This window comes from Temnothorax nylanderi, unplaced genomic scaffold (genome assembly GCF_030848795.1).
Source record: "Temnothorax nylanderi isolate EJ_2023f unplaced genomic scaffold, tnyl_v1.0 TNYL_tig0463_pilon, whole genome shotgun sequence".
Classification (NCBI taxonomy): domain Eukaryota; kingdom Metazoa; phylum Arthropoda; class Insecta; order Hymenoptera; family Formicidae; genus Temnothorax; species Temnothorax nylanderi.
Genome location: NW_027249525.1, coordinates 69,449 through 84,612, shown reverse-complemented (window position 1 = coordinate 84,612; position 15,164 = coordinate 69,449). Strand labels below are relative to the sequence as shown.

The window sequence follows — 15,164 nt, the reverse complement described above, 5'->3', positions numbered from 1 at the left end:
TATTAATGAAATGTATTTTAAGCTGCTATTGTGTACTGATTCTATCTATAATAGTCAATGAATAAGAATGTTACGTCAAACCCCGGAATTTGTAGAATATTAGGTTTCGAAGGATAGCAAGAGAAAGGCTATCTAGAGGAGGGGAGATAGGAAGAGACGTAACGAGATCTTATCGTATCTCGGGTGCACGCTGGAAAAGGCGCGTGCCTCGAGGCGAATGCACGTTTCGGGAAACTCCAGTCATGGGTCAACGTCCAGAAGGGACGCTATTACGCCTACTGTGAGTTTCATGCACTCGTGATCCTATTTTTGGTCAAGGAAATTAATCCATATAACCAGGGATCGGACCGTGTGCGATTTCGGAGAGAGCAAGGGAGCTGAGGACGAGGTCTTATTCTATGAAATAAATGGTATTCATTTTACAATTAATATACATTTATTAATAACGAAAGCATTTAGACATTTATTATAAAAGAAAAGATCTAATAGAATTGAGGTGTATGTGTGTGAGAAAGGCGCGGGTGTTACAATGGTACGGAGGTCATCGAGCAGGATTTTGAGGAAAAAGAATCTAAATTAAACTTGACATCCTGCTCGGATTATTACAGAATCGTTATTAATGAAAAAATTACATGGAAAAGAAAGAAAAGAGAAATTAAATAGTGTAATGTATGTACCTATCGAGGATCATGCAAATTGAACGGGGAATTGAAAACATTTATAGTAAATTAAATGTGGACTGTATGTCGGACCGCAATAAAAATAAAATAAGCAAATATGTCGCGGTTAAATGTACATAATTATTTAATTATATATATATTACAAATCTGCGGTAGAGTTGAGACGAAATTTGAGAAATTAAATCCGAGGATCCGAGAATTCGATAGACTTTTTGTAGGAGAAAAGGTAAAGGTGAGAGAAAATTTGAGGAACTTAATACTTGCTGGCCTTTAGCGTTTTCATCTTTTCTTGACGGAGTTTCAAGATCTCGTGGCTCTGCAGATCGGTGGTGGTTTTCATCGGCATGGTGATTTCGTGTTGAGACTTAACGCGCACAGAATTTAGTTATAATAAATATAAAGGCAACGGCACGGGGCGAGACCGGAAGCGATAGTATTATGAATGCCGTTCTGCGCGGACTAGACTGTCTATAATTTCGGAGTCGATCGGTGTCCCGCTGTTGCGGTTTATATATGATTTTTAGGGATGGGTTATCAAGGAATATGTCTCAACCTTTTGGTGGGTGACCTGTTTTTCGATGATGACTCTTGTTAGTCATCGATTGAAAAACATGTTTTTTTCACGGATCGAGACGCTAGATTTCGAAATTTTTATTGTCTCGTCCTTATCTGTTATCGTCTAGCGTGAAGTGTTTTTCCCGAATTTTCCCCGGCGGGAGTGTATATGACGGCCCGATCGGCTATTGACCGGCGGCGCAGGTTTCACAATTAATATACGTATTTGTTTGATTTGATGTCGGAAAGAATGGTGATTTCATGATACAAAGCCATGTCTTTGTATCATAGGTGATTCATTATCATCAGTAAGCTGCCCGCCGATCTACAAATATTATTCGGTTCTCGTCATCCCAAAAATAATTCTGTAAGAAAAACATCTTACGAAAGGTTTTTATGAAAGAAAGAAATCGCGAAGTCCACAGGACGTAACAGAAAATAAGAGTAAAAAATTCGAAAACTTTACGAGCGACCTACATTGACTCAATTTATTTCATTCGTGCAACGCATGACAAATCTGGAAAACTTTCCGAGATTCCACGAAAACTAAATGACTGTATCAATTTGATGCGCGTTTGACCTTTTCGTGATGGCAGAGCTGTATAGCCGCCACTATTATGCGTTACCGCTGTACGGAAGAATGAACCGCGACGAGTTGGCGCAGAGTTTGCTTTTTTATCAAGCAATTTCTATCATATAACCAAATTGGGGCCATTTTTTACTTCACCTTATAATTACTCATTTTATATTGAAAAAAAGGAGTTTTCGACATATAAAGGATTTTTAATATATGTATAAACATATTTTATTAAAATTAAAAGTAATAAAAAGTATATAAATATTGCTATAAAAATAACTATTCAAAATCATTATCTTCGGTTGTTAGCTAAAACACGGGAAATACAAATTACGTATTTTGGCATGTTATTTAACACAAAATTAGTGCACATATCATATATGTAATGTTTGTTTTCTTATCTAAATGGCGTGGACAAAGCTTATGTCTTTCTCGTTTATTTTTCGGAAGATCAATATTCTTTTGCTGCAAAAGTAATTTTATAATCACTCACATCTATAATGCGCCAAAAGCCTACGCAGCTGTGAACAACCATGCGCGCCTGCACGAATGCGCAACCCGTCATACTGACCTGTATGTCGCTGCAACACCCGTACAATCTTATTTTAAGATTTACATTGAAAGTAAAGATATTCTCTAAATAAGAATGTTCTTTTTTTCTGTGTACTTATAAAACTACACATAGAGTATCTTCTAGTCTTCAATGCTTGTAAAACTACACCGAAACATGAAAAATTTACTATTACATACATTACGGGGTCAAAATTGACTCATGACCCCAGTCTCGGGGTCATGAGTTTTACAATAAGAAAATACATGTAACAGTTAGGGAATAAAAATTGCAGAACACTAGTATGAAGTATGAAAAAAACATATCTAGTTGAAAACCCCTAAAAAATAAAAATAGAAAATATCGCTATTTTCAGGTGCGTGAGGTCAAAAAAGACCTCAGGTGGGTGGCGAGAGTTAATAAAGAGATAAATGACTATTGTTGTTACGCGTACGCAACGAGTCGGACATTATCTGTCTAGCAGCAGCAGAGATTATTACTTAATTAGGATAATTTTAGGATCAGTCTCGCGGGCGGCCTCTATAATGGCCACTTAATTGTCACGAAAAGCTTCAGCAGTTAGATACTAAAATAATACGTTGTACACGTACGTGTGATAATTTTATATAACGTGATCGTACACACGTGCACATTATACCGTTATTTTCTAAACTGTATTTTTTAAACGTGCCTTTAGCCGCTCGGCGCTATCCGTCAATACAAAAAAAGAAAGAATACAGAAAGAATCAGAAAAGGAAAGTACAGTTCAAATGTCACGCTAAGAGATCTAAGGAAATTGTATATAAAAGCCTCGTCGTGCATGGTCTTGTCAAAAAGAAGTTGACGTCCAAAGCAACAAAGTACTCCAAGTTGTACGAAGCGCCAAAGCCATGTCATCTAAGGTATTTGTGGTGTTTTTAATGGTCAGCATCGTCGGTTTGATCGTACCGGAAATTTCAGCTGCGCCAACGAGTGAGTAACTAAAATTCTCGTGCTTACAATTAAGTATTATTCACCAATCGTTTAAGCTGTGCTCGAGCGAAATATATATGTATAGTATACAGTTGTCTATATATAGAAATTAATAATTTTGTTTTTATTGCAAATAGGTCTTGATCGGAAATGTGTACCGGGCAAAAGTTATCATACTAACTGTAATATTTGTTACTGTGATGAGGGCACAGAAAAATGCACCAGGGATTACTGCCAGGTGTTTGATCCAAATAGAGGGCAGATGGTTAAAGCGCAAGAAATTTCGACGCCCGATGATTTCTGGGAACAACCCGTTGAACAGACAACACTTCCATCGCTTTGGGATCCCTGGAAATGGGAATAATGAATGTAACCGTTACTGAGAAAAGTGTCCAACAATTTTAGTCGGAAATAACCGAATAATTCTGTATTCTAATAATATATATTAAATATGTTTCTTGTAAACTTGTAACTTTGCACTTAAATACCTTCTATTCCCTTGTTCTGTAAATTAAAATTCTTTTAATCTTATAAAATTATTATTATTTCTCTTTCTGCTTAGCGCTTAATTTATAAAGTCTTTATTTTTCGAAAAGCATGCAGTTTTAACAAAGATATAAAATATAAAGTAACGCTTATTATTTATTTAAGCATATTCTTTGCAAATAAACTCCAGCATTATGTTGCAATACACAAAATTATTTTGTATTTCTTATTGTAAACATGAAGCTATAGTAATGGAAGAAATAAGTCTACAAATGTTTATTTGTTAATGTATTCGTTGTTTTGTGATTTGACCTACATTTCATATCAGTTTAAACTCAATTATCAAGCGAGAAATGTTATATCTAATGGATTTAAATAATCATATGAAACTCTTAATATTAATACATATAGTAGATGAACACTTTGTATAACACGATATAGATTACACTTGTATAGAACAAGCAATGTCTAATTCACAAAATTCATTTACATGTACTGTGTAATAAATTCAAAGCAAGTAATTACTCGTTAAGAACTTGTTCCTTCACTTGTTCCTTGTTTCTTGTGCCATTTTGTGCATATTCTTAGACTGCGGCCCGATTCACGCCTGAACGCCTCTAAGGCCGTATCCTCTCTAGTCAAAGGTGGCAATGATATCTCTAGGAGTCTCGTGAGTCGAAAGGCTCAAAACAATGTGACACACTACTAGGCGGCCGGTCCTCGCGGTCCGGTCGTCGCACGAGCCCGGTTTGCCGTACGGCGCCTCTGCCCGTCGTCGGGATCTCACCGCTTACGACGGCACGGCGTCTAACGGTCGAACATGAGTTTCGCGAGTTCGATGTCGAGACTCGGAATCGTCTGTAGACGACTTAGGTACCCCATAGACGATGCTTTTGAGTTTTCTTGACATTTCGCTTTTTTTATATACCCATATATCTGTATCGTTGTTCGTATCGCATCCTTGCTTGAACTTGGACCGGTTATCCTACATTCATGTAGATTGTTTAAAAAAATAAGAAATGCGAGATATTAGTTCTAATTATGCACCTTATATACTCTTTTGGAAGCCAAAGAGTCGCTTTAAGAAACTTAATATTCGAACATTTAGAAGCGAAAAAATATATTTATATAATGTCTCTATATATAACAGATCTCTATATATACTTCTCATATAACAGGTATTACCTCAATTAATGATGCTGGCGACGGCGACCATGATTGGTATCCGGTTTAGAACAAACAACAACGAACGTGAATTTAGAACTATCGAATCTGCCAGTCTTTATTTCAAAGGAAGATCTGAATTTCTCATTAGTTTTTATCTTAAATGCAGTTGGAATGTATAATCATCATCCTCTAACTTATGCGATGACTCTTAGCTAAATGTTCTTGATGTTCCATAATTTTATAAATATAATTGTACTTTTAGTTCTTCTCAGTAGCTGTAAATTTATATTTGTCAATATTTTACCATTTAATGTGTACCTTGACGATATCTTAATTACTTGGTATGATTCTTACATATTAGCTCATTGCAAATGAAGAAAAAGATGTCCATTATAGTGAGCTAATTGTAAGTGCGAAAGTGCCTAAATTAATCTGTAGATTAATTTAGGCAACTATCGCAATAGCCTCCCGAAATTAATCGTCCGTGACGTTTCGACATTGATATGCTAGCGGCCAGCGCGACGTCGCGACGCAATAACGTAATCGCGTACGAGAAATAATGGTTGCCCAAGGAATAAAGGCGACTGTTTAGCGCGACTTGTCGCAAAGAAATTAGGTCTCGGTTTTCTCTAATTAAATCATATGCACGACGATTAATATTAAGAATATGCTAAATGTTATACAAAATCTTAACATTAAATTGGCCTTTTGTAGAGTAGTGTACAGAGTACTTGAAAAGCTACAGGACTTTATTGAAACGGCTGAACTAATCTATTTAATTTGAATGAAAAAGCAGCCATAAATGAATCTAAGGGCGGTATTTATAGTCGGATCTTATTTCAAGACCGTCTTAAGTAATGTCTTAAGTTGCTAATACGGTCATTTGATTGGCTGGACGGAGTCTTAAAACTGCTTTTGACCTGACTTGATGATCTTAGATATAAGATCCGGCTATGAATACCGCCCTATAAAACTTTGTCTTTGGAATGACACAAGCACACACATAATGGTAAAGAATTAGAATTTAATTATATTTTAGTTGATAATAATATTAATGTTGCTCTTATTTCCGAAATCTGGCATTATTCTAAAACTAGATTATAATATAACCTTTATTAGTCATAATACGACGTGATGCCGATCGAGTCATTGCGAGTGGCCTAGCGATAGTTATTAATTAAATCAATTAATTGTTATATACTTCCAAATTATCTCCCAGTCATACTACAACTAAAAAATTCTAATGCAGTTAAAAGATCGAGATAAACGTATGATATTTTTACTATACATATATAGAGACTGGGTTAAATTTAAAAAAAGCCGCCAACTGGAAAATAAAATATGACTTGACAAATGAAAATGATATATAGATTATTGCATATTAGGAGCTGCAGAAAGAACTACGCAAATCAATGGGAAATGGCTTTCGGTCGCGAATAGGTTGAAATTTTGATATGTTGTAGTTTACGGCTTTCTGATTAATAATCCCAATATAGGCACAAGTTTCGCAAATGGACCATTTTGGTGTCATTTTATTTTTTTTCATGCAGTGCTAGTGAGCTTGCTTGCTAATGCTACATAGTGTCAAAAAAGGACAACATTTTCTGATGAGCAATAATAACGACATACGTGAGTAGTCTGAAAAGTTTTGAGCCTCAAACATTATTGTTTCGGTCAAATTCGGTCAAATTTTTCAACATAGTCTCCTTTTAAGTCGATGTTAGGCTCAAAACTTTTCAGACTACCATCGTATATCTTAATGTAAAATTTACACGGTTCGGAACTTTTCATCTCAAAATCTCGTAGACGAAAAATAAAAATAATTTTATTGTATAATTCACACCCTATAAGCTATCGAGATTGATTTACTCATTGTCAGAACTTGATCTGTTCAGCCGTTATTGAGATTCGATAATTCAAGGGTCTCTCAATTGGTTGGTTCGCGTATAGATATAGACGTCTGTGTCTGCACCTACACTTGGCGCGAGAAACTACCGTGTCTCTCGATGATTTAACGCGAATCACGAGTCAAGCAAGTTTGCCCGATGTTTGCGGTATGATTCGATTAACGTTATTATTAGGGAGCCTCGCTCAAATATTTATTACGATTGCGCGTCAGTAAATATATAATCTACAAATATCGTGCGTGTAGAGCGCGCATTGAACGACGTCCAACGATTTATGTCTGTGTCGTATTTTATAATCTACGATGGAGTATATACCATACATTATATGCACACAGTAAAAAATTTTGTGTATTTGTGTTAAAAATGGACCTTGTTAAAGTTTTTGGGTTAAAAATGTAACATACTTATGTGTTAATTTAACTAATTTTGATTAGATATGTTATCTGATTTTTTTGTGTTAAATTCATATTTAAGTAAATCAAATGTTAAAATAACACATTTTATATTTAATCGTAAGATTAACATAAAAATAATGTAGTTTTGTTAAAAAATGGAGAAATGGTGCAAGTAGAAACTTGCACATTGCTTCCTCATGCAATTGTTTACTTATAGTTCTTAAGCTTTTATTTTATTCGATGCATAATTATTAGTATTTATTTATTTGTTTTGGCTTCCTCATAGAGGAAGCTTTGTGAGCGAAAAACTATTGGACCGAATTTTTACCACAAGTATATGAAATAGGGGTAGAATTTTCCAGGGAGTGCATCACCCGTAAGAATTATAAAAATTAAAAAAAACGTTATTAACTTAAAAACTATTGGACCGAATTTGTATTAAAACCATATAAAATAGGGGTAGAATTTTCCGGCGAGTGCTATAGAGTGTGTATTTTTTTTCGTTACCGATGTTCTGGAAACCGATTTTTTAATTTTTCTAATTCTTACGGGTAAAAAAATTTAAAAAATCGGTTTCCAGAAAATAGATAACGAAAAACTATACATTCTATAGCACTCCCCGGAAAATTCTACCCATATTTCATATACAATTCGTTAAGATTTGGTTGATTAATTCTGGAGTTATAGAAATTTCGGTAAATTTGGCACATACACACATACACACATACACACACACATACATGCATACAGACATTTTTTAAAATTACAATTTTTCGACGTTTTAGAACATTCTGAACACATTCAGAAAAACAAATAAAAAAACATTTTTTTTACGAAAACAAAGCTTCCTCTATGAGGAAGCAAAAAATATCCTCTTCGTTTATCATTATACAAATGTCTGTTCAACATAATTAAAATTTTTGTTCACATATCATCAAACTTTTCTTTATTTTGTGTTTAATTATGGACATAATATTTGTGTCATAATTTAACATATTCACATTATGTTAAATTAACACAAAAATTTGAGTGGACCGTTTGGGACATGTGATTTATGTTATATATAACACAAATTTTTTTACTGTGCATTTGTTAAAACGACCAAGTGTCAGGGAAATTATCAGGGAATGGAGAAATAACGCGTTCTGTGCGCCCGCGTGTATATAATTTACTTATTTCGACTTGCGGATGTAATACCAACATGGAACGAGCAGACTCGCCATTAATTCGTTCTTTCGACCATTTCGACTTCGAGTAGCGTTGTTCCTCGATAGATTCCGAGCCACGAAAGTCCGCCTTATGTTTCTTGCGATTATCGAAGTCTGAAGGCGAATGCCGCTTGTGAAATATAATAGACTTAAATCGTGGTATTGCGACTTAAAGTCGGAAATTGACAAATAAAAGAAAAAGAAATACATAGATTTATATTATTAAATATAGATTGCGCATTTGCAATTCAAAAATATAGAGCTAAATTCCTATAAGAACTATCTATAATTTGAGTGAAATTAGAGGTATTAAAAGAATTGTTATACTGGCATAATACCTATTGTGCATTGTTATACAAACTTATATATAATGTTAACAGTTCAATTGCTTTATATGATTTTTTGTTAATCTCGTTTTATTTTCCTCTCAGATTCGTAACATTGAAGAATGTACAAGAACGGGTTTATGTATAATACAATCACAAAAAAAACTTTAAAAAGTAGAGAAAGCGTTAAATATATGCACTCCTTGAAAAACTATAATTCAAGTTATATTTTTTATTTTATTTTTGTACAAGTTTTTACAAAAATAATAGTAATTACAATTATTTGCAACTATTAATAAACATTTATACATCTATTTCTTCCACTGCTATAACTTTATGTTTACTATCTGTATTGACAATATACAACATACAATACAGTATAAAATATCACAAAAATAATTTGTTATTAATTAATACGTATTTTTACTAATATATCTTGTTTATCTCCGTTAATACTGAGAATATGACATTTATAATGTGATAATCATAAAATTCGGAAAATTTCAAGCAGATTTTTAAAAAAATCGTTTGGATACGTGCTTTTGTTGCAGAGAAAAGTAATTGTTAATTAAGGGGTAACGCCACTCTAGAGTCCCAAAAAAAAGCCAATTTTTGATCATTTTTTTCAGAAATACAATAATCATAAATAAAAATCGGTTTAATTCTATTTATTATCTATATAATAAAGTATAAAAAAAATTTTTTATTAATTTTTTATTGGCAAAATGGCGGCGCCAGAGCTATTGATCCAAAGTGCCTTTTTGCGGAACGGGCGGATCGAAGCTCCTATAATTTCTGAGCTGGAACAAAAATTCAAAGATTTTTGAAAAATATATAAGATTTTCTATAGAAGTACGTGTGGATTTTGCGATAAGTTGAACAAAACTTTTTTTATAAACAATTTTGTGCGAAATTTTTTTAGCAAAAAATGAAACATTTTTTTCCAACATGCACCATTCTTACAAAAAATGATATTTCGCAATTCCCATATGTACTTCTATAGAAAAACTTATATATTTTTCAAAAATCTTTGAATTTTTGTTCCAGCTTAGAAATTATAGGAGCTTCGATTCTGCCCGTTGGACGACTTCCGCAAAAAGGCACTTTGAATCAATGGCTCTGGCGCCGCCATTTTGTCAATAAAAAATTAATAAAAAATTTTTTTATACTTTAATATATAGATAATAAATAGAATTAAACCGATTTTCATTTATGATTATTGTATTTCTGAAAAAAATTATCAAAAATTGGCTTTTTTTGGAACTCTAGAGTGGCGTTACCCCTTAAGCGAGCTTGGCGGACGCAGCGGCGGCTCGCGCGCCTGCGCGCCACGCAGTCGAGCCGCCGCGCCGCTGCGTCCGCTGCGGCGCTCTCGCTCTAAAACCGCTGTATTCGACATTTTTTTTCGCCTAACCTGGCAGTCGAATTGCAGCGAAAAAAATTCCACCGTTAAAGCACTCACTCCAGTACCTTCACACCAAATTTCAAGTAAAAATATGAAATAGTTTAGCTGTAATCATTAATTATGTAAAAGTCAATTATCTCGGCTTCTATTGGTCGTATCGGGACGTTTTTTTTTTTAATTCATGATTTTTTAAGCGCAAACCAGTGGTGCTATTTGAATTACTCTACGCCAATAAACAACGCTGATATTTAATACGCGAAATTTAAATTGTTTAAATAATAATCAAATTTTAGAAAAAAAAAATTTTTATTTTAAATTTATAAAGTAGACATCGTTACCTTTCATTTCCGATAAAGTGCATCAAAATAAGTTCACCCGTTCAGACGTGAGAGCCAAGCGCCCGATTTGCATAAATAATTTGTTAATAGGCAGCCATATAGAAATTGGAGACGAGCCTTGCGCACACTTGTTCAGCATACTGAAAGGTATCATTAAGTGAATGTCCGCTTAAATATGATAATTTTTAACCCAGTTTTAGGGAACCTGTAAAAATGGCCCTTTTCTCGCGTATTTTTTGCAATTTTGCAATTAAAAAAATTTTTTTAAATTTTTTTAAGGCTTATTCTTATAGGAAATTTCCTTCCGAACAATTTTCCTCTCTTCAAGTTTTGTCATTTGACCAACACAGAGTTATTTAAAGAAAATTATACAGAAACGCGTTTTTTTATATATTTTGCAATAAAAAAGGCAAAGCGGGCCGAGTTGATTCTAGAGACTTTACACACTTGTTACGGGATATCATAAGAATCGATTTAAAAAAGTTCAAGCTTTGCGCCGTGAACTTCAATATCTAATCCTCTGACTCCCGGACTATTACGATCATAAATAGATTCTTGTCTGCTGCGAAGATGCATATCGGGCACAAGCTACTTTGACGGATGTAATACTTGTATGTGTAACAAAAGAAAAATTGAATTGCAATTTTCTCTTCGTTACGAAAATACGTGTTACATGTCGTCATAGTATCTTTTGCGATACGCATCTTTGCATTGGGTTATCCTTCTTCCTTCCTTTCTTTTTATTGGCCTAGCAGTACTTTGCTCACACAGCCATCAACACGTATATGATAAAAACGTATATGAGAATAACAACATGTAAGCGGCACAAAAGTAAGGCGCGCGTGTGTGTGTGTGTGTGTGTGTGTGTGTGTGTGTGTGTGTGTGTGTGTGTGTGTGTGTGTGTGTGTGTGTGTGTGTGTGTGTGTGTGTGTGTGTGTGTGTGTGTGTGTGTTTTATGTATAATTATTTTCCAAACTGTATATTTAAACATGCATCAATTCTTCAAACGTGATGCTTTAGCCGCTCGGCGCTATTTGTCAATCATGCGAGAAAGAATGCACGAAGAATCAGAAAAAGAAAGCACGGTTCAATTGTCATACTATGGGGGGCGCGGGCCTAAAAGAACTGTATATAAAAGCTTCGTCGTCCATGACTTCGTCAAAAAGTAGTTGACGCCCAAAACAACAAAGTGTTCGGGTCATACGGAGCGTCAAAGTCATGGCGAAAATACTTGAGGTGTTTGTAATGGTCAGCCTCGTCGGTTCGATCATATCGGAAGTGTTAACTAATCCAAAAAGTGAGTACAATTAAAATTTCTCGTGTTAACAAATATTGTATACAAATATTATATATGTGTGTTTATGTTGGCGCGGCGGTGTCGTGAACTCGGGTCGATCCGTAGGTGCGTTAGGCCTAAAGGAATTGCGCGGATCAATTCCCCTGCAGGTTCGCATCGGATATCGGATTAGACGTACCACCATCAATTGCTGATACGAATCATTTAAAGCAATGACCTTTGTCGTGATGTATGGGTTATCGTTCGGGTGCTCCGGCAAACGGCGCATCTCGACGCGTACGTGCAAATGATGTTTCCCCATCGCCGTGGTCCTGGCCGCGCAGATCCGCGTTACGTCAGCTGTCGATGATAAGCGGCTTCCGGTACCGTGGATCTCTGAACTTCGCGACGTGTAGCCGCTTCGCCTTGTCACCGTGCCGCACGCCATAATTGCACTCCATTAGCAGAAGTAGGATCAACGCGAAGTATAATAGTAGGCCGCGCTCGACCGACCGGCCAGCTTGCCCAAGACCTATTTACGATAAAAATAAAACTATTAATTTCTTAACTATGTATACATATCTCGCTTGAGTATAGAGAGAGCTTAAACGATTCATGAATAATAATATTTGTAAACACGAGAAATTTTACTTACTCACTTTTTGGCACAGCTAACATTTCCGATATGATCAAACTGACGAGGCTGCCCGTATGACCCCTACTGAAAAAAATCATGTGAGAACACACATGAGATCTCATATGTGCTCTCATATGAGGTCTCATACACTAACACATATAATTCTCTTATGAGATCTCATATCATGTATCGTGCCAAAATCTCATATGAGATCTGAAATGCGATCTCATATATCATATAGGTTCTACGTTTTATAATTTCATAATGTGTGTGTGAATTGTTGATTAAAAATAAAATATTTTTAATATTATTAAAAAAGGATATAAGAAATAGTGCATATATAAAATAATGATTTGATATTGAACAGTAGAAATCATACTGATAGCTAATAAAGTGAGAAGTAATATTTTAGAAATTTTATAAGTAAATCTAGCAATAATAAAATGTAACTTCGTAACTTTTGAAATGTAATGAACTGTAATTGTTCTAAGTATATGGCGGTCATTATTTTTCTATCTAAAGAATACTAACTTGATATTAATTTTTCATTTATAGTTTCAAATAATGTAATTAAAACATACAATAAAATTAGATATTATTTATTAAATAATATGTATGTACATTTTAAGATAATATATATTATATCACAGTAATAATATTTAAATTACATTAGTAAACCTTATCTAAAGTTTTTAAACTTGCGAGATAAATTGAGGATCTAGATCGACAAACTCGCTCTACATTCGAAAACGGATAAAACTATTCTCCAAGCGTTAAGCATTAAAATACTAAAACCTTAATTAAATTTTTCAAACGTAAAACATTTTAATGATTTAACATTAATATAAAATATTATAAAAATCGCAGCGTCAATACAGCGGGTAAAATATGTACGGAATTTAAATCGTGAGTAACACTTAAAAATACCTGATGAGGAAAAAGTGCCATTATCAAACAATTCTCAGTCAACTGTTCGTGAAATTTTTCTACTCCGCTGCAGACGACACGATGTATTGCCACCGCACATCCTCCACCTGCGTATTAATATTAGCTTTAGGAGCCACAGCGCGAAACACAGGTTCATTATATTTAAGGAGCGATACAAACGCGCTATTTTAAACTTAGAAATTAGAGATTTAAACAACCATTTAAACTTTCTTAAATCCGAAATCGAGTACATTCGTGACGATCTTTCCTCTCTTTTACCACATAAACTATTGATTGAGTTTTTTAACAGTAACAATCGAAAAATCATGAAGCACAATGTCCAGCAGAAACATAAGGCTACTAATAAATTCAATAGAATATTTTCTAAACAGGATTATAAGACGTTTTTCAATAATGACAGAAAGAAGTGGCTTATTAACATTTCCAATATAAACATTCCTGATAACATAACTCACATCTTAAGTTTAGGTGATAATTTTGGTATTCCTGTCACCAACCGCGATAAAAAGGACCGTCTACTTACTACCTTAGACACCATAAAAAACTTTGAAACCAGCAGTTATAAAATGCCTCCAGCCGCTATAAATGCGATACGTAGCTCGATCGCGAACTCCTTAAAATTGTTTTTAAATAAGAACATCCATGTTGAATACATAGACCGCTACATTTTAAGAGAGTTCAGTAATTGCCAAAGATTTTTACGTAATAATCCTGATATTTTTGTCACGAAGGCCGACAAAGGTCAGATAACTGTCATTATGGATAGAACTGATTATAACAATAGAATGATTGATCTACTTAATGATGAATCAACGTACAACAAATTAAAGAATAATCCTAATAAAAAACTAATCACAAGGCTCAATCAATTAGTTAAATCTTGGCATGACAACGACATTATTGACTACTCTACTTACTGCCGGTTAAGGTGCACCAATGGCAATCTTCCTCGATGCTATGGACTGCCAAAGGTCCATAAAGCTGGCTTTCCTTTACGTATTATAGTCTCGTCCGTTGGGAGTCCGCTATACAATATAGCTTGTTACTTACACTCGATTTTGGACGAGCTGTTACCGAAGCCTAAATCTTACATTAAGGACAGCTGGTCGTTCGTGCAAACCATTAGGGATATAACTATAAATGCTGATCATGTCCTAGCTTCCTTTGATGTCACTTCACTTTTTACGAACATCCCAAAAGAACTAGTTCTTCAAGGCATTGAAAAACGTTGGCATCTCATTTCACCTCACACAAAATTCTCCCTACCTCAATTTCTTCACGCCGTGGAATGGGTACTGACCTCTACCAGCTTTTGTTTCAATGGACAGTATTATGAGCAAGTTTTTGGCAGTCCAATGGGGTCTCCATTCTCTCCCAAGGCGGCTGACATTGTAATGGAGGATTTGGAGACCCATTGCCTTGGTGCTCTTGACTTTGACCTTCCTTTTTATTGTAGGTATGTACACTGAAAAAAAAATTTGTTTATATTAAGTAAATATATTTATTTTAGTATTATTTCCTTGATTTAAAGAAATATTTTGTAACTTTATAAAGAATTTATTTTATACTTGCAAATATTTATTTAAATATTGGAAATATTGTTTAACATTTTATTTTTTTGTTTTTAAGTACACAAATTTTTTATTTAAATATTATTTTCTTAAAAACAGCAATTTATTTTTTAACATGAAAAGCATTGCCTTTTTTAATATTAATAAAACAAGTTAAATAAATATT

General features: G+C 34.2%; 1 long non-coding RNA gene across 1 annotated transcript; it reads right to left on the bottom strand.

Moving 5' to 3' along the window:
* Positions 1 to 11,437: 11,437 nt before the first annotated feature.
* LOC139783035 (uncharacterized) lies at positions 11,438 to 12,995 on the bottom strand. The gene is made up of 2 exons (XR_011721095.1): positions 12,502 to 12,995; positions 11,438 to 12,374 (listed from the first exon to the last, which is right to left on the bottom strand). It is a non-coding gene; the product is annotated as an uncharacterized lncRNA (long non-coding RNA).
* Between the last annotated feature and the right edge of the window lie 2,169 nt (positions 12,996 to 15,164).